The sequence below is a fragment of the Vulpes lagopus genome, chromosome 6, assembly GCF_018345385.1.
Source record: "Vulpes lagopus strain Blue_001 chromosome 6, ASM1834538v1, whole genome shotgun sequence".
In the NCBI taxonomy this organism is placed as follows: Eukaryota; Metazoa; Chordata; class Mammalia; order Carnivora; family Canidae; genus Vulpes; species Vulpes lagopus.
In genome coordinates, this window is record NC_054829.1 from 119,116,150 (window position 1) to 119,136,690 (window position 20,541).

Sequence of the window (20,541 nt, forward strand, 5' to 3'; positions counted from 1 at the left end):
TATATGAGCAAAGTACTTTTATTATGTCAGGGTTACTAATGAAGAAACAAGGTGATACGCAGGTTAAATAATTTTCTAATGTCATACAGGTGAAAATGACAAAGCCAGGATTTAAACTCACCAATAGAACTATCATACCTGTGCTTTCTTTTAGAAATTAATTGAGGCCAAGAAATAACCCTAATTTAATATCTAATTTGAAATAGTATCTAGATAAAGATAATCCATTGGAAAATAATGGAACTGTATCCATTCAATTTTAGACTATTGCCACTTTAAATAAATTAGGATAAATTGCATATTTCTTAAAGGGTGAAATGCTAGAAAGAACCTGAGCTCTAGTCATAGACCTCTACTAACCCTGAAATTGGGGATAGCACTTTAACTCTTTGGTCTCACATTCTTTGGTCATAGGAACCAGACGAGATGATCTCTAAATTCTTTGCCAATCCTAAAATTCTTTTGTCACCTTCTGTGTTATCACTAATGGTTCATGAGCCATATAGAGTAGTGATGGCTTCAGTGTTCTCCATGTTTCTCTTGCATTCTTACTTGTAAAAGTGAAACTGAGTGTAATGAAAAATGTAAACCTTTAGTCACATTTGGTTATCTTTGAAGTTCTTGCAGCATTCCAGAAGTTTGGTGACAAGCTCCTGTTTTTACAGTAATGAAATATCAGTGTAAATCTGTGGCTTGACAATATTCCATAACAGATTACTGAAAATAGTCTTTGGAAAAACTCATAAAAGGAGGTGCTATTTATAAGGAGCTATTTTGGCTTTGGTACAAATAAGTTAAATGAAATAAGCATCAGTTCCTTATTCTATAGATTAACTGATTTCAAAAGGCTTCCTACCTATTTTTAAGAGTTCTGGCAAGATTTATTCATATACCATAAAGTTCACCTTTTTTAAGATTTCTTTTTTTATTTATTCATGATAGACATATATAGAGAGAGAGGCAGAGACACAGGCAGAAGGAGAAGCAGGCTCCATGCAGGGAGCCCGATGCAGGACTTGATCCCGGGTCTCCATCACACCCTGGGCCAAAGGCAGGCACTAAACCGCTGAGCCACTCAGGGATCCCCAAAGTTCACCCTTTTAAAGGATATAATTCAGTGGTTTTTAGTGTATTTACAGAACTGTCCAGATTGATCCTTATTTCCTCTTTACTTGTCCAGAACATCTATCCCAATAAAGTATGCAGTGCTGGCATTCTATCAATACGAATAAACCGCTTAATGACTTTAAGGGTATAGCAGAACGAACCAGATAATCCTAGCTAAACTTAGATGAAATCACTTGTAGAAACAGATGGAATGATTATGTATTCAGATATGGATTACCAGAAGCATGCAAGTAAATGATTAAAAGAACATTTTTATTTGTGGTATTAGCACCTAGAAAAACAATGTAGGCTCGTTAGCATGAGGGTTGTGAAGTATGGCATTTGTCCCTTATATATCTGGAGTACTTTTATGTAGGACTTAAATTCACAGATACATCTTGGTATCTTCAGAGCAAAATGAATTAACACTTTGGAGTTGTTGCTTTAATAGATTATCACTTGAGAAAAGTAGTATCATGACATTCAGTGGCAGCATTTGGATTTTCCTATGGGCCTTAGGGATTTAGCATCTCATAAAACCAATGAAAAGAAAGTATGATCATTATTTTATGTTCCTTCTTGGTGATTCTAAATTGAAAGTACAACAAAAGTGTTTTCCCTGGCAACCTATTTTGTCCTAAGATTTAGTGGCGTAACACATTTAGCAAAGCAGCTATATTATTGCTCATGTATGTAGTTGGTTGAGGTAGTCATTACTATGGAGAAGACAAAAAACTTGAAGATTTTATTTAATTTTCTGTTTCACCTGTAGTTCCAATGGACATTACTTGCATGTTCAGTTCACTGAATTACCATTCCTTATGTACCTGCTTAGGCCTTGGCAACCTACTTGGCTGCCCTGAGTTAGATTCCCTTATGTTTGGGCTTGGAAATGTGTAGCTAAAAATCACTGCACTCAAAGGAAGTAAGCTCTTTTAGGTCTCTGCTCTAAGTTCAGTATTTTCATTATCCAGTAGCTGTTTTTTGTAACTTGGCTCTAAAGACTTTTCTTGACTTTTGATACCATCCACAAAAGCATTTTGAGGAACTAGTCAATTACTACTTTCAACTGATAAAACTTTTTATTAAAAAAGTTTTAACGTGTGATAATTGTCTCAATTTTTCACTTTATTTTTTTTTAAGATTTTATTTATTTATTCATGAGGGACACAGAGAGAGGCAGAGATATATACAGAGGGAGAAGTAGGCTTCTCACAGGGAGCCCAATGCAGGACTTTTTCCCAGATCAAGATCATGCTCTGAGCCAAAGGCAGATGCTCAACCTCTGAGCTACCCAGGCATCCCTAAGCTTTTCATTTTAATAAGTAATTACGTAGATTTATAGTCACCTGTCTTACAATTATAGAAAACCTATTTATATGATTATGTTTGCCTGACATCATGCAAAACTTTATTCTTTTTGTATATGGGAGCCCCATTATATATATGAAGAAGTTGAGGCTTAGAAAAGGTGACAAGTGTTTGGATAAATGGCATCAAGACTAGGTAGAACCCCGGTAATGTACAGGCACCTGTGCCTAATCTCACACTGCCGTGGAGAACTATTTTCAGCAAAACAATGTCTATCATATCCAATTATTGCTATGAATTTGAATTCTGTTTGGTGTGCATTTAATTTGCAAATTTTATTGGTTTCTCATTTGTATAAGAACTGTTCATTTATGAAATTTTTATCAAGTTTATATTTTTACACATTTAAGTGTGTATTGTTTTCACTCTAGATTATGTTGCTCTTCCCTACTCTTATGTTTTCTTGCCTTACAACTAATATTGTTTCTGAAACTAGACCCAAAAGAAGTTAATTTGGTTTTTGGTTTTGCTAAGATTTTTTTAAATAGAAAGCTCTAGAAATTCTTAAACATATTATTTATGAGTAGTAATGAATATGTACTTGAGTGGTTATTCTTTTGTTACATTTGTTTTGAGTAATCACGCACATTTTAAAAGACAACTTATTAACCCATTTAAACTTGTAAATTTTGAATTTTTGTAGGTAGCTTGCTTTTCCAGAGCCCTGCACTTGAAAAAATTAAACTTTCTTTACTCACGAATAAATAGAGTAAAAAATGTTGGTGAGTCCTCACAAACCAAAACAAAGGACATTTTAGTTGATTTTAATATTACCTTGGCAAATAAAAAAATAAGAAGTTAGTTGTTTTAAAATTACTTATTAAAAGTAGAGAAAACCTTGTTCTTTCATTTACATAACTATTAAAAGTATAGAAAACCTTGTTCATTCATTTACATGACTATTCTCTTTAGTAGGCAAATGAGTGTAAATTATACATTGTTGGTTCTTTAATAAACAGTTTACTCAAGCAGAAAATCTAAAAGAACATTGCAGACATACACAGGCTTGGAATAGCTTGTTAATATCTTCAGATCATGAAACTCTTCCATTAAACACGATTTCCTTCCTTCCTTCCTTCCTTCCTTCTTTCCTTCCTTCCTTCCTTCTTTATTCTTTCTTTTAAAGATTTATGTATTTATTTGAGACAGAGAGTGAGAGCAAGGAGAGGGACAGAGAGAGAGGAAGAAAGAGAATCCTTAAACAGACACCCCCCTGAGTGTGAAGCCTGAAGCAGGGCTCAATCCCAGGACCCTGAGATCATGCTCTGAGCCAAAATCAAGAGGAAAGTGCTGAACTGACTGAGCCACCCAGACACCCTAAACACTTAAGATTTAAAAAAAAAATTATAGACATGAGCATAGTTGTTGTCAGATAAATAGTATGCCATCCTAATAGATGGCATCCAATAGTATGTCCATACTAATAGATCACTACTGGTTGCATACATTGTATTGAATTGAATATATACAGGGATGGATTTAGCAATATAGTTTTTTAAAACCTAAACTGTTTGTAGCAAAATGTAATTATAAGAGCCCAAGATAAAGGATCCTCTATTCTAATAGATCCTCTATTGTAAAATGCTTATGAAAACTGCTTGATTTGAAACTTCATTGGTTATATTGACAGTTCATTATGTACAAAAAAAAAAAACATCTTCTTGTGAATAGAAATGTATCTACACAGTGGTCAACAAAAAAACTTGATTAAAAGAAGTATAAAAAATGGTAGACTAATTAGTAATTGCAGTTATTTGGAAGAATAATGCTTATGCTTTAGTTCAGACAAAGAATACACTTTGAAAATTGGGAACAAATTTTATTTTATTTGTATGATTAAAAACTTGTAAAGAGATAAAAAATATTAACGTGCTAAACTAACTTTTGAAAAATGAAAGTAGTAAGTTGTGCAACACCTAAAGAAATGTCAATATTTTCTAGTAAATAAGTTTTATATATTTAATCTTTCTCTTTAGATTTTGAACTTATTTCATATATTTTACAGAACTAAATTTCTAACTTGTTCTTCTCATGTTTTTATGAAATTTTCTTGGGGAAATTAAATAGATGAGGATAATTATTAAAAAGACATAAATTGAAAGAAACTTTGGTGGTTTCGAACACTATTAAGACAATATTAATCTGCAAAAGCCAAGTAATTTTTGTCACAATAATCTATATTGAAGTTTTTTCAGAAAATACTTTTGAAAAGAAAGACCTATACAATGTAATATACAAATGTGTGTGGTAGTTTAAGGGGAATTTTATGTGAAAATTTGCCTAAAGCTTTTTTTACATATAATATACATAGAATATTTTTAAAAATTGTAAATAAAAACATTGACAATGCTTACGTAACTCTTTAATATTAGTAAAAAAGTTGTTAATGATTATTAAAACTGACCTATTCTCTTATTAGAAACTATTCTCTGATTAACTTAAATAATCACAGGCTCTAATATATAAATACAATCACTAGAGGAAAGGGATACATTTCCTGTAACTTTTATTAACATAGACTGTGAGGATTCTATTAGTCTAGACAAGAGAACTGCAATATTTCTTTTGTCTTATTTTGACATCTGATGAAATGCTTGCAATTCTGTACTACTAGGTTTCCATGAATCCTCTACTCAACTATAGTTTAATTTTTGCATACTTACCGAGTGTTTAAAAAATGTGATTATTTTCTTTAATGATTTATTTATTTATTTGAAAGAGAGAGAGAGAGAGAGAAACTGGAGTAGGAGGGACAGAGAGAGAAGGAGAGAGAATCTCAAGCAAGCTTCCTACTGAGCTCGAGGTTTCACTCATGGCTTGATCTCAAGACCCTGAAATCATGACCTGAGCCAAAACCAAGAGTTGAATGCTAACTTACTGTGCCACCCAGGGGCCCTTCTTCTTTTCTTCTTCTTTTTTTTTTTAATGTTTCAGTTTTTGTTTAAATTCAAAGCTATAGTCATCAAGAAGGTATGGTACTGGTACAAAAAAAAAAAAAAAAAAAAGAACAAAATAGAAAACCCAGAAATGGATCACAACTACATGGTCAAGTAATCTTTGACAAAGTGATTAGTTTCTTAAATTCTTAAGTGCAGAGAAAACTAATTACTAGTAGGAGGCTCCACAAAATATTTTTCTTTTCTTTTTTTTTTTTTTTTGGTTCCAGTGAAGAGAATATACTTGAAAAATAAAATCAAAACATCTATTGATACCTTCCTATTCATAATTGTATTGTCATGAATTGAGAAGGAATTAGAGTGTAGCGACAAAATAATCAAACCATATTTCATGGAGTTGGTTATTTGTAGTCAGTACATATTTATAATTGGCATGTCTTTTTCATAACTCTTGAGTCTTATATCTTGCATAAATATACAGACATTTTCTTGTATTTTGCAGTCTTTCTATTGGGAGGATACATTTCTGTAGCAATTTAAAGATTTATTGAAAGTGAATTATTTTTTAAAGTTTACTGAGTTTCTTTTGATATCTTTATTTTGCTAAAAATCATTGGCAACTTAGCTTTGACAATGAAAAATAGAAGACAGAAGATGTACTGAAACATCTTTTTAATTTAATTTGTCATTTATTTCTTTGTTCTTGAAGTTTAATGAATTTTCCTTCTTTTAATTCATTCTTATTTTGATAGTAATCAGGATATCATTCTTAGATTTTCATTATTTGATATTTTGTAATAGTTGATGGTCCATCCCTGTTCTTAATTTTGCATATAAAACAGGGTTCTCTTCATTTATGTGTATGTAACAACAAAATAAGCTTCTGCAATGAGTATATTGGTTTATTTTTTTACATTTCATATTTTTTAAGTTTTTATTTAAATTCCAGTTATTAACATACAGTGTTATATTAATTTCAAGTGTACACGTCGTGATTCAACACTTACATTACCACTGTTCAACATGACAAGTGCACTCCTTAATCACTATCTTCTATCTAACCCATCCCCCCCTCCTTCCCCACTGGTAACCACCAGTTTGTTCTCTATAATTAAGTATTTTTCTTGATTTTCTCTTTCTCTCCTCTTTTTCCCTATGATTTTTGTTTTGTTTCTTAAATTCCACATATGAGTGGTATTTGTCTTTCTCTGACTTATTTTGCTCAGCTTTATTCTCTCTAGCTCTATCCATGTCATTGTAAATGACAAGATTTCACTCTTTATCACTGAATTTATATATATATATATATATATATATATATTATATATCTCATATAAACACATCTCTATCTGTTCATCAGTCAGTGAGCACTTGGGCTGCTTTCCTATCTTGGCTATTGTAAATAATGCTGCTATAAACACAGAGGTGCATCTATCCCTTTGAATTAGTGTTTTTGTATTCTTTGGATAAACAGTACTGCAATTTCTGGATCATAGGATAGCCCTATCTTTAACTTTTTGAGGAACCACCGTACTGTTTTCCACAGTGGCTACACTAGTTGACATTCTCACCAACAGTGCAAGAGGGTTCCTTTTTCCCCACATCCTCACCAATATTTGTTGTTTCTTGTGTTGCTGATTTCAGCCATTCTGACACATGAGAGGTGATATCTTACTGTAGTTTTGATTTGCATTTCCCTGATGGTAATTAATGATGAAATTCTTTTCATGTGCTTGTTCGCCAAATGCATGTCTTCTTTGGAGAAATGTCTGTTCATGTCTTCTGTCCTTTTTTTAATTGAGGTTATTTGTTTTTTGGGGTATTGAGCATATAAGTTCTTTATATTTTTTAGATCTTAACCCTTTATTGGATATGTCATTTGTAAATATCTTCTCCCATTCAATAGGTTGCCTTTTAGTTTTGTTCATTGTTTCCTTCATGATGCAGAAGTTTTTTATTTCGATGTTGTCCCAATAGTTTATTGTTGCTTTTGTTTCTCTTGCCTCTGGAGACCTATCTAGAAAAAAAAGTTGCTACTGCCAATGTCAAAGAGGTTACCGCCTGCATTCTCTTCTAAGATCTTTATGGTTTCAGGTCGTGCATTTAGGTCTTAATCTATTTTGAGTTTATTTTTGTGTATGATGTAAGAAAGTAGTCCAGTTTCTTTCTTTTGCCATGTTGCTGTCCAGTTTTCACAATGCCATTTGTTGAAGAGACTTTTTCCTGTCAAATATTCTTTCCAGTTTTGTTGAAAATTAATTGACCATACAGTTGTGTATTTATTTCTTGGTTTTCTATTTTGTTGTATTGATAGATGTGTCTATTTTTGTGTCAGTACCATACTGTTTTGATTACTACAGTGTTGTAATATAACTTTAAGTTTGGAATTGTGATGCCTCCAGCTTTGCTTGTCTTTTTTCAAGATTGCTTGGCTGTTTGACGTATTTAGTGGTTCCATACAAATTTTAGGATTGTTTATTCTAGTTCTGTGAAAAATGCTGTTGGTATTTTGATAAGGATTGCATTAAATGTATAGATTGCTTAGGTAGTATAGATATTTTAACAATATTTGTTCTTCCAATCCATGAGCATATTTTTCCAATTCTTTGTGTTGTGTTCAGTTTCTTTCATCAGTATTATATAGTTTTCAGAGCACAGGTCTCTCATCTCATTGATAATGTTTATTCCTAGGTATCTTATTATTTTGAGTGCTGTTGTAAATGGGATTGCTTTCTTTTTTTAATTTCTCTTTCTGCTGCTTGGTTATCGGTGTATAGAAATGCAACAGATTTCTGTATGCTGATTTTGTATCCTGTGACACGAATGAATTCATGTATCCGTTCTAGTAGTTTTCTTGTGGAGTCTTTTGGGTTTTCTACATATAGTATCATATCATCTGCAAAGAGTGAAAATTTTACTTCTTCCTTACTAATGTGGATCCTTATAATTTCTTTTTGTTGTCTGGTGGGTGTGGGTTGAACTTCATGAATTGAAGTACTATGTTGAATAAAAGTGAAGAGAGTGTAGATCCTTGTCTTGTTTCTGATGTTAGGGGAAAAGCTCTCAGTTTTTCCCCATTAAGAATGTTAGCTTTGGGTTTTTCATATATACCCTGTATTATGTCGAAGTGTGTTCTCTCTAAACCTACTTTGTTGAGTGCATTGAAATGAGCATATGGTTCTTATCATTTATCTTATTGATGTGATGTACCATGTTGACTGATTTGCAAATATTGAACCACCGTTGCAGCCAGGAGTAAATCCCACTTGATTGTGGCGAGTGACTTTTTTAATATATTGTTGGATTCACTTGAGGATTTTTGCATCTATATTTCTAGGGATATTGGCCTGTAGTTCTCTTTTTCAGTGGAACCTTTTTCTGGTTTTGGTATCAGGGTAATGAGCATTGGGTTTAAGTCATTGAATAAACATATATTAAGTGACTTCTGTATGGACAGACACTATGGTAGAAACTAAATGTTCCATCAAAGCTTAGAAGAGAAGCCGTCTTTCTGAGTTCATTAGAATAGGATTTCTAAATGTAATTAAAGCACAGTCCGCTGTAAAAATGTTTTGGAAGTGAGTTTAAGATTTTCATAAGATATATATTATATTTCCCATCAAACAAAAACTATATTCATTCCTATTTATTGATAAGGTGATGCTGTTTCAAATAAATTAAAATTGTTATAGTTTTGAAAAGATAACCACACACAACTCTAAAATGGGGTTTTATTGGTTGAGATAGTTGTTTAGTTGTAGATAGTTGTTTAAGATCTGTAAGGAAGTATAACAAACATACTAAATAATAATAAGCAACTAAATTAAATAATATAATAACCAACTAAATTAAAATAGATTGGATGTAAGTCAAAATTTTGTCATCTACATCAAGTTATAGAAATTTCTTCCACGATGAAGACTAATGTGTGAGAGTGAAACAAAGTAGAGGGATTATTTTAACATTGCAGTAATTCCATTTAAAAAAAGAATGTAGCCAAGTCTAATGTGGGCTAATTGACTCAACCCAGTCATAATTTGCTGCTCTTGGTCAAATATTCCTTTCTTCCTCCCCCAATCTTTAGTTTGGGTGGGGGGACACTTGAAGGTCACATTTTGTTTTGAGTTGCCCTCCTAAGAGATAAGGGTATGGCATGTGAAATGAGAATGAGAAGTTACACAGGTTAGGAAAATTTATGAATAGATTTATAACAATAAAACTTATCACACAGTATAAGGTATATCACAGTTATTAATATGCATCATCTTTTTTCCCTTTTTTGTCTTGTAAATAAAAAAAATTAAGTAAAATATTCAACTAATGAATCTATTGTTTTGACTTGTGTATTTGTTAATTGTTGACACAATAGTGTTGCATATTAATGAGCCAAAAAATCTCAAAGGCCTACAGCAATACACATCTTTCTTGTGCACCTGCAGGTAGGCTATAGTTGGGATGATCTAGGCTGGGCTTAACTGGGAAGCTCTGCCTCAGACTCTACAAGCCTCTCAGCTGAGACTTCTCAACTCAAAAGCTCTTTTTTAAAAAATATTCTATTTATTTATTCTGAGAAACAGAGAGAGGCAGAGACATAGGCAGAGGGAGAAGGCAGCCAAATGTGGGACTCGATCCCAGGATCACAACCTGAGCCAAAGGCAGATGCTCAACCACCCAGGTGCCCCCACAGCTCAATACCTCGTTTTCCTTCTGATGCTAGTGGACTAGCAGAGGAATATTGTTCTATTGACAACAGAGATACAAGAGAGCAAGCACATTTTATGTCCCCACTTGTGTCATATTTGTAAATATCCCATTGACCAGAACAGTTGGTCATCATGGATGAGTTCACAGTCAAGAAGTAGAGAAAGAAAGCCTACCTTTAGTGGGAGGAACTGTGCAGTTGCTTATAGGGAGGAGTGAAGAAGCCGGGTCAGTGATTCAGTCTACCACAGCTTGTAACTTTAATAAAAATCCAACTACTTTTCTATTTTTCAGCAGTCTGAATATAGTTTTTTTTTCTATGTTTTATAAAATCCAGTATTTATTGGGCAAAAACAAAAGTGAAAATTGAAGAAATAAAAGGGTAGAATATTTTTTTTTAGAATATTTTTGTTTTATACTACATTTCCCTTTTGATATAAATCTACCATATTAAGATTTAACATCTATTGAAAAGTGTACTACAAGATGCTTTTGCAGGGTGTTTTGAAGAATAGTATAAAAATTTCCGTAAGTTTCATATGCAACCACACATATTTTAACTTGATCTTTTATTCTGCATTTACTTTTGGGCGTCCTTAAGAATCTGTTAAAATTCTGAAATTATGCAGTATTGATTTCAGGAAAAGTTGAAGTGGTTACACATGATTGCCTCTGCCTTAAAAGAAATCCTTATTTGGTTCTAATTTGAACAATATTGAAAGCACAACAAAACTAGCTTTCTATTATGTCACCACACATTTACTGAGTTATGGAAAGCATTTTGTTTCAAGAATGGAGTTAACTATGTCTTGTCCGCACTTCAAGCCATTCTTGTCATTTCTGGCTACTCTCCAAGCCTGCCTGTTACTCATACAGATTTCTTTCCTAGTTAGAAATGCATTGAAATCCCAAGAACATATGCTGCTGACTGCTAGGAGAGTTTTAGTGATGAGAGATTAATGTAATTGCTTTTGTTTGAGAAATATAATTGGTCACAGTTACATACATGTAGCTTATATGAGAAATATGTTTTGTTTTAAAACTCATTATGTTTATTTTTACTTTGCTTTTAAAATCAAACTAAAAAGAATCTGAAGTGTGCATGCTTCCTTCTTTGCTCATATTCCAAAGCACTTGGGATAGAAACGGTACCAATATGTGTGAAATAAATGCACAGGTATCTAAATATATACATAATTTAAAGTTGAGATATTAAGTTTAAAATGACAAAATATTTGCAAGCCTACAATTCCAAGGAGTATTATAATTCCCAAATTAAGTATCATTTCCTCAAATATTATATCATGTTTCATTTACTAAAGTGTTTTCTATAAAACAATATAGTAAAATAGTATTTAGTATATATTAGATAGCATGTTAGTGCTTATATTCTAGTAAAATGCAATAATTTTCCAGGTTTTTTTTTTGTCATTAAGAAGAAAAACAATACCTAAATCCGTAGATAAACTTTCTGATCATCTCTGAAACTTCATTAGAATTTGAGCCTGCAAAAGACCTGTGTCCTCAAGAGTTTCTGGTTCACTTACGCATGCAGTGGTGGTGGCTCTGTTGTTTTCTCTAATAGGTCCCACCTATTCCCTGCCTGTCTTTCATAGCATGGGATCATAGGTTTTTTCTCCAAAGTCTGATTTCTCCTTTTTTTTTTTTTTTTTTTTTTTGGAAGAGCTCAGTTTCAAAAGTTCAGAAATACCCTCAGGATGAGAGAGTATACTATTATTACAGCCTCCACATACTCTTTTGAATTGGGTCAGTTATACATTAAGTAACTACCTAAAAACATTGTTCACAGAATATGATTAGACCTTGCATACCTACATAGTCCAAACATTACATTCCTGACATTTAGGACTTTTAAATGTAAACTGTTCTTTGCTAGGGCCTTCTCATAACTAAAATATGAGTCAGTTGCAAACCATAATAGAGTTTGGCTCTGCAACATGATGAAGTGTTCTGGATGTAGTGAAATGTTTCACCCAGACTCATGGCAGCAGAATTCCCAGTGGTCACCCAAAATAGGGAAAGAAATGAAGAACAAAATTAAAGGAACTATGTAAACCCTGGCACCATCCTTTCATGGCAATACAGCTTTTTATTGTTGTTAAGAAATGAAAGTACTTAAGAGTTTAAACCCATAAATTTTAGTACAAATGCATGTTGAATTTTCTCTTTCCTAATGACTGAATTTAGCTCTCAACTTGAAATTTTAAAAAGGAGTAGATATATGTTCTACCAAATGAAATTATGTAGTTAGTTCAATAAGAAAACGAACATAGAATGTCAAACTTTCTGCTGAAATTTAATTAGAACTTCTGCTATGTAATCTTAGTATATATAGGCTTTGACGTACATTTACTAAATAAAATCTTGTTGTTGGAAGCCTGTATAGCAGGCAAAGTGTGTCAACCCCATTGAATTAAATGAATCCTGTAGTATTTGGCGTCAGTTGAAGAGTGAACACGTTAAACTATTGCCAAACATTTATTTTTTTAAAAGGTTTTATTTATTTACTCATGAGACACACACAGAGAGAGGCAGAAACACAGGGAGAGGGAGAAGCAGGCTCCCCATGGGGAGCCCAATGTGGGACTCAATCCCAGGACCCTAGTATCAGGACCTGAGCTGAAGACAGATGCTCAATGACTGAGCCACCCAGGCGTCCCTATTACCAAACATTTAAAATATAAATTTGATTATCTGATTGAGCCATGGTTTTGATACTTTTGTCCTGTTGTTTTCCTTTTATGAATGTTGTGCTTAAGTGTCAAATTTAATATCAAATCCTAGAATGTTCCTTTTTACACACCACCCTGGTGCGATGATAGCAAGGCATCCCCCACGACTGAGCCTCTCACTGCCCTGAGGGCAAACTGCTACTCAGCACACAGTCTCCTCTCAGGCAGGAAAGGTGGGGTTTTCCTTTTCAGGGTCAAAGGAAGTGACAAGCCAGCCCTGATGGTTGTACTGATCATAGTGTGGATTTCAGCTTGGTTAAAATTGCTTTCAACTTCAAGTCCTCATTTGAGCCTGCATACAGAAAATTAAGTGGTAGGTCTCAGCATCTAGTTTCACTCTGATGAAATATAAGAATTGTTTTGAGTGTAAGATTAGACTTTTTCCCCTAGTGAATTTCAGTAGCACCTACACAGTATACACTAGGGCATCATTTAGTAAAGAGCTATTTAAGTCACATCACAATGACCTATTAAGGGTAATGCACAGTTGAATGAGCTTAGTTATTCTTTCAGGTTTACTCATGATCTGTGTGCTGTTTGTTGTAGCTGTTTCTGAAGTAGTAATATGTGTTGATTAAATCTTACATTCCAGTCTCCCAAATGGGAGCTTTTCTGAACAAAACATACATACTATGTCTGAAGCTCTCTCTCTTTTTAAAATGATTTTATTTATTTATTTATTTATTTATTTATTATTTGTTTGTTTGTTTATTTATTTATGAGAGATGCAGAGAGAGAGAGAGAGAGAGGCAGGGACATAAGCAGAGGGAGAGATAGGCTCCCTAATGGGAGGGGAGACTGCTGCGGGACTTGATCCCAGGACCCCGGGATCATACCCTGAGCCAAAGGCAAATGCTCAACCGCTGAGCCATCCAAGCATCCCTGTCTGAAGCTCTTTTAAGTTATCATTCTGAGTATGAAGTTACTGAATTATCATCCAATAGGATTTCATATCATAACATTTACACATGATGGCATGAGAGGCAGACAAGAGTTAGGAAAGCAATAGGATTGTATTGATACTAAATATCATTGTGATATAAGACAACTTTGATCAATACTCTCTTAAATACCAGTAACATACCTATTGTATTAAATTTTCTGAACTTATGACTCTAATAAAAAATGTAAAAATAATCTGGGTTTGCTCTTAAAACAGAAATATCTCTAGGGTAAAAGTTATATAGTAGGCCTGGATAAGTTGTAAGAATGGAAAAATGAATAGAAAACTCTTGCTGTAAGAATGTCAGAGTTTATTTATTTAATTTTAAAGATTTTATTTATTTATTCAGGTGACACACAGAGAGAGAGGGGCAGAGACATAGGCAGAGGGAGAAACAGGCTCCATGCAGGGAGCCTGATGCGGGACTCGATCCCGGGACTGAGGGATCACACTCTGAGCCAAAGGTAGATGAGATGCTCAATGGCTGAGCCCACCTGGGCTTAAAAGGCACTAATCTGAACAATATAAATGATCTTTGGTAACATAAAGAGATTTTCAGTGACTAATTTCTATAATATACACGTTTATTAGAGAAATTAGAGCAATGAAGTACTATTATTGAAGTAATTTTTTTTTTTAGTTAGTTAAAAGGTGTATTGAAATGCAATCTTTATGACATTATCATAATATCTTTGGAAGCTATATGTGTAAACTCTAAACGTGATTTTTGGTATAATGCTGTGTCACAGTTTATATGGTCTAGGTAACAGTATTACTTGAAGAACTTAATTTTGAAGTGTTAGTTTCACAAAAATAAAAACACAATACTATAAGCATTTCTGCCACTAAGAAAGCAACTAAACAAGTACTAGGAGCCTTGATACATCTACTACTATTTTATAGTTTTGTGTACTTTATGTCTATCTCACCAACCATTTAGATTTTAGTCATTTCTGAAAATGAGTAAATTTATGATTGCATCTTTCAAGAAAAAGAAACAAAATCTTTGTAGACCTTATAGAAGCAGTAACTTTTACTGATATCTACAGAGAATTTAGCTAGTTTACTTGTAATATATACCCACCACCCTCCTGCTCAATGATTAACAGTCTTCAGGGGCATCGATTAAAAAACCTTCACAGATTATTTTCCTTTAATGTAAAATATGAAGAAACTTAAAAATGGAACAAATGTGGATAAAATAATATTTTAGTTAATTAAATATTAATTTCTTCAAAGTCATTTTCTTATTGACATCAAATGCATATTTTGTTTGAAAGTTCATTGTCTTCATGCACAGATTAGAGGCTTTGGTCTAAGATATATTCAGCTTTCACTCTGGTTCTGGCTATTTCCACACACAGGTCTCTGGAAAAAAAATCACTGGGCTTGATTTAGGAGGCTGACCACTGTTTTTCCTAGATAAATCACTTGACATTTCTCGTCTTACTTTTGATTCTCTGTAAAATAGAGGAGAGGGACTTGATGATATTTAATACACCTAAAATATTATTATATCGACTTGCAAATAAATAGATTTCTGAACTTTTAGGGTACTATAAACTATACAATTTACCAAAAGGAAAAAAAATAGATTGTCTTTCATTCTTATTTATTAAGAACCATTTTATGTAGTTTGTAGGAAGATTTTGAACTAAAAAATGTGTTTTAGATATACATTCACCCTTATTCACTAAGAATCACTTTATTTAGCTTACAGAGAGGTTATGACTCTAAGAATGTATTTTTAATTATGGTTGATATAGTGACCACTATGAAATTATTGATTTATTAACTGGGGAATCAGTTTATAATGGACCTTGATATTTTAGTCAATTCCTTAGTCTTAACATATTATCTTTGTATATCAGTTTAAATCAGTGAAATGCCATATTTTATAGTTATAGCTACATGTATGTAATGATTTGATAATTGATATTGCTAATTAATGTTTATTGATTATGCAGTTTTATTATATACCTGATTTATTCACTTAAAAACACTTAAAATTCACTTAAAATATAGTTGATTTATTCACGTAAAATTAAAAATAAATTCCCAAGAAATGTCATTCTTGATGCACTAAAGAATAAAATGATAGACTGCATATTATAGGAAATAAAAAAAATTAAGAGGAAAGTTTTTTTATTTTTTAATTTTTTATTTATTTATGATAGAGAGAGAGAGAGAGAGAGAGAGAGAGGCAGAGACACAGGCAGAGGGAGAAGCAGGCTCCATGCACCGGGAGCCTGATGTGGGATTCGATCCCGGTTCTCCAGGATCACACCCTGGGCCAAAGGCAGGCGCTAAACCGCTGCGCCACCCAGGGATCCCAAGAGGAAAGTTTTGTACTCATTTCAAAGCAACTATTTACATAGTAAAATTTTATGTTTTTAAATATCTGTTTAAGGACAGCCCAGCCCGCATGGCTCAGCGGTTTAGTGCCGCCTTCGGCCCAGGGCCTGATCCTAGAGACCCGAAATTGAGTCCCACATCGGGCTCCCTGCATGGAACCTGCTTCTCCCTCTGCCTGTCTCTCTCTCTGCCTTTCTCTCTCTGTCTCTGTGTCTCTCATGAATAAATACATAAAATCTTTTAAAAAATTAAAAATAAATAAATAGATATCTGTTTATTCAGTGGGTTGAGTATCAAGGACACTTTCGTTCACCATAAAGAAGTTTGGTGACAATACTTATAGTCATTGTTTAAAATTTAACTATTACCATTATCAAACTATCAAAAGATAGCCTGTTTTTAAATTGATTGGTCATTAGATCCCTTAATCTCAGTCATGTTTTTGTTTCTAAATATAATCATTCATTTACCAGGGTTTCACTGCCTAGGGATCAGGTGTCTCAGCCAAGAAAGTGCTTATTTCTGAAGGTCTTTCAATGGTCACAGAGGTGGTGGCAGTGGACAATACCTATGGCTTGACCATTAGCTGCAGCTGATGTTTTGTTATGAATAAGTCAACCACAAAGGTTACCAACTGCCCTTGTAATTGTAGCAGGTGAAACTACATATGTTTCTGAAAAGCCAACTATCTAAGCATAAACAAGGGTCAACATTTGATAGGCAGGCATAAAATATGCAAGTAATGTTTCTTTAATCTTTAAGGGTAAATTTTCACAAACTTTCAGAATAGATACCTTGAAAATGCCCCTTGGGTTTAAGTTATAGAAGCTGTTGGCAGTTTCTGTTTTGTTTTTACTTTAAATATAGTCACATGTGAAGGGAAGTTTCTGAGTTCAAAATTGATTTTATTTTACTTTATTTTTGCATAATGAATATTTAAATGCAATTATTTTACTGATTTCAGGTATAAACAACTGTGAAGATACACATAAAACATTGAATTGGCACAACTAGCACTAAAAGCTTACTTGTGCAGTAATTTTTGCTTTGTCTTTTTAGAGAATGGAATGTATTTTTCAACATATACATTTTTTTTTATCTTAGGAACGATATTGTAGACTATTTTAAAATCTTGGAATTTCAAATAAACTGCTAATAGCCATTGTCTGGGTTATTAAAGTGATCTAGTTTGTACCAAAAGAAAGAAGTCTTTAAAAACTAGAAAAATCTTAATTCTTATTTTCAAATGTCTTCTCTAAACTTTTAATGTTTGATTTCTGTGATTATATAATAACATTTCAAAGCAAATCATATCAAATATTATTCCGAAGAAGGCTCATAATGGCTCTTAGGTTGGTGGTATATTCAAGAGTGAGCCAAGCACATGTTAGGGTCTGGAGTCATCAGGAGGATGGTAACTGCCAAGGGCAGGATGTAAGGCAGTTCAAAAAATTATCCATAATGTTAGAAATAAATTTTTTTGAAACAAAATTTCGACAGTGTGTTTTCCCAGAGATAACTGTAAATGTTTTTATTGGTGTATATTTCTGTTATCAAACTCCACTTCTTTATTGCAAGAGATGTGACCTGTCTTATTTTCTTCTGTATTTTTAGTCACTAACATACGCCTGTTATGTGATAGATTCTAAAATATTGAATAAATAAATACTAGAATCAGTGATGACATTGCAAACAAGGTCCATATTCCTGAAATTCCTGGTAGGTAGAAACATGGCACAGGGTATCAGGAGAAGTGAAGGGATTGCAGGATGACACCTACCCATGCTAAGGAGTTCATATCTCATTTTATGCATAATTATTAGCCCAGGCTATTGGGAGAACTGAGAAAAGCCATGCTAAAGACTTTATAGGGATATCTGAGGAATTGTGGAATAGAAAAGAGATACTGGACAATTAAGAGAAAAATCTAGATTTCTGCCTCCAAGAAAGGAATATTAGGTTCTTAACTTTTTAATTGGTAAGCTGACACTGATTTTAGGAAAAATAATAGGCTGACTTGTTAAATGAATGATGTGTGGTATCCAAAAAAAAAAATAATAATAACCCTTACATATACCAGATACAATGATAAAATATTCTGTATCTGTTTTTATAATTAGTTGACTATAGAGACATTCAAACATGTTTAGTTTTGAATTCATTAATATTAAACTAAATTTATTCTTCATAGTAAAATAGAAAAGCTCTTTCTACCTGAAATGATGGAGTTGGCCAAAACCTCATACAGCATACATGATCAAAGACTGTATATTTCTGTTATCAAACTCCACTTCTTTATTGCAAGAGATGTGACCTGTCTTATTTTCTTCTGTATTTTTAGTGACTAACATACGCCTGTTATGTGATAGATTCTAAAATATTGAATAAATATTGAATAAATATTGAATAAATAAATACAGCTCTAGAGCTGTATCTGGGGATCAGTAGAACAGTCTTTATTTTTTCTTAAATTCTGATACAGAGAGATTTGTTGGCTGACTCACGATTATTTGGCTAGTTAGTTCATATGTAAGTGATTCAGATTCCAGACAGAAATAATATGCACATAGAGTTGTGACATACTCTTCAAATATGATTCATTGTGTTTATTTTTTTTTGTTTTTTTCATTGTGTTTATTAAACATACACACCTATAACATGAGAGAGAAAGGTTTGCGTAGCACTAGAGAAAACTTACTAGCTCTGTGTCATTGAGCAATTACTTAATCTGCTTACCTTTGTTAACTAGTTTCTCTAATAGGAAGATAATAGTATTTTTCCTCATAGTGTTCTTTTGAGGACTTTTAAAAATGTGTGTGTATGTATATATATATATATATATGTATGTATGTATGTGCACACACATATAACTTAAAACTATGTCTAGGACATATATTAATTATTGTGTTATAACTATTAAAATATAGAAAGGGGCTTGTTCAATTCATGCACTCACCATTTATAATGAGGTACCTTTCTGGAATACCCAGTATGTTTCTAGTGTGTGGTACTCTTTCCTGATCCATCTTTGATGTCCTATTTAATTGGTGTCAATATGGATTATCCTTACTCTCAATTTAGTGGTCTTCCTTAAACACACACACACACACACACACACACACATACATATACACTTAGACACACACACTCATATATGCACATTCTCTCACAAATACACTTACAAAATATCTTTCTCTCTGTCTCTTTCTCTCTCTCTCTCTCTCTCACACACACACACACACACACACACACACACAAAAGCATACACAAGATTGGTGTGTTGGTTTCCAATGAGACCAAGTCATAAAATTATAGATGGAAGACCATTTAGAATTGAAAAAAAAATTATTAAGCTAAAAAGTTAGAGTTGAGTTGTGAGGTATTTCCATCAGTTATTTCTTATTCTTTATTTTTCTACTGTATTTTAAGGACTATGCACACATATATGAAAATTCACACATAAAATGTAAATGTAATTATTAATTTCCAAAGAACATTATTATATTTTTGGGTGACCATCAAGTCATTGATTCTTAAATCCATGTGTTTGAGACTTTTGAGATACATATATGTGTATGTATGTAATTCAAAGCTCTTCCTACAAGAAAACTTCATATATATTCAATATGTTCCAGAGATGAACAATATAAATTGTATTTTTGATGTTGGGTTGTAGGACTTGGAATTCTGATTTATTAAATAATTTTCTCAAAATCCCTCCATGGCTCTCAGAAACTCCTAGATCTGTGCTCACAACTTCAAAACCAAGATTAATCTTTTATCAAACACTTCCCTCTAGGCTAAGCATTTTGTTGGCATCATCAAAGTCTGGTCTTCATAAAATTCTCTAAGACACGAAATATTAATCTCAATTTTAGGATGAGGAGACTAAGGCTAAGATAAATGAAGTACTCAGGATTACCTGGCTAATAATTTGGGGAGTCAGACCTGAATTTCAGTTTTTCTGATTTGAAATAATCCATGCTATTTACAACCATGCAAGGAAGTTAGAAATTGGCTGCAGTTGTAGATACTATGGACCTTTTCTTAAAGGAAGTGGTACAGAGAATGACGTGAGCCCAAACCAGAAGTGGCACATTTCCAACTGCTGAGACTGCCTGTCTAGACTAATCTGAGCCATTTGCTGTGATGAAGCCTGTCCTATTATTAAGGTGGAACTAAAGGTATAATAATTATTTAGTACTTAATTTTATATATTGTTTTCTGGGTTTTTCTTTTTATAATTTGTTAATCTATTTATTAGTGTAGCTCTGCTGTATTTCCCACTCATTCCATGTAGGAGAATAATGACAGTTCTATCTCCTGCTTCTCCCCTAACCCCATCTCTACCTCCTCCGGGCAAAAGATGAAATCAGAATTCGTTTGCTCTCTTCTTTTTTCCTCAGATTTGTCT

General features: G+C 32.9%; 1 protein-coding gene across 1 annotated transcript in view; it reads left to right on the forward strand.

The window, feature by feature from the left end:
* FAT4 (FAT atypical cadherin 4) overlaps nucleotides 1-20,541 on the forward strand; it is a 174,143-nt gene that overhangs the window by 54,513 nt on the left and 99,089 nt on the right.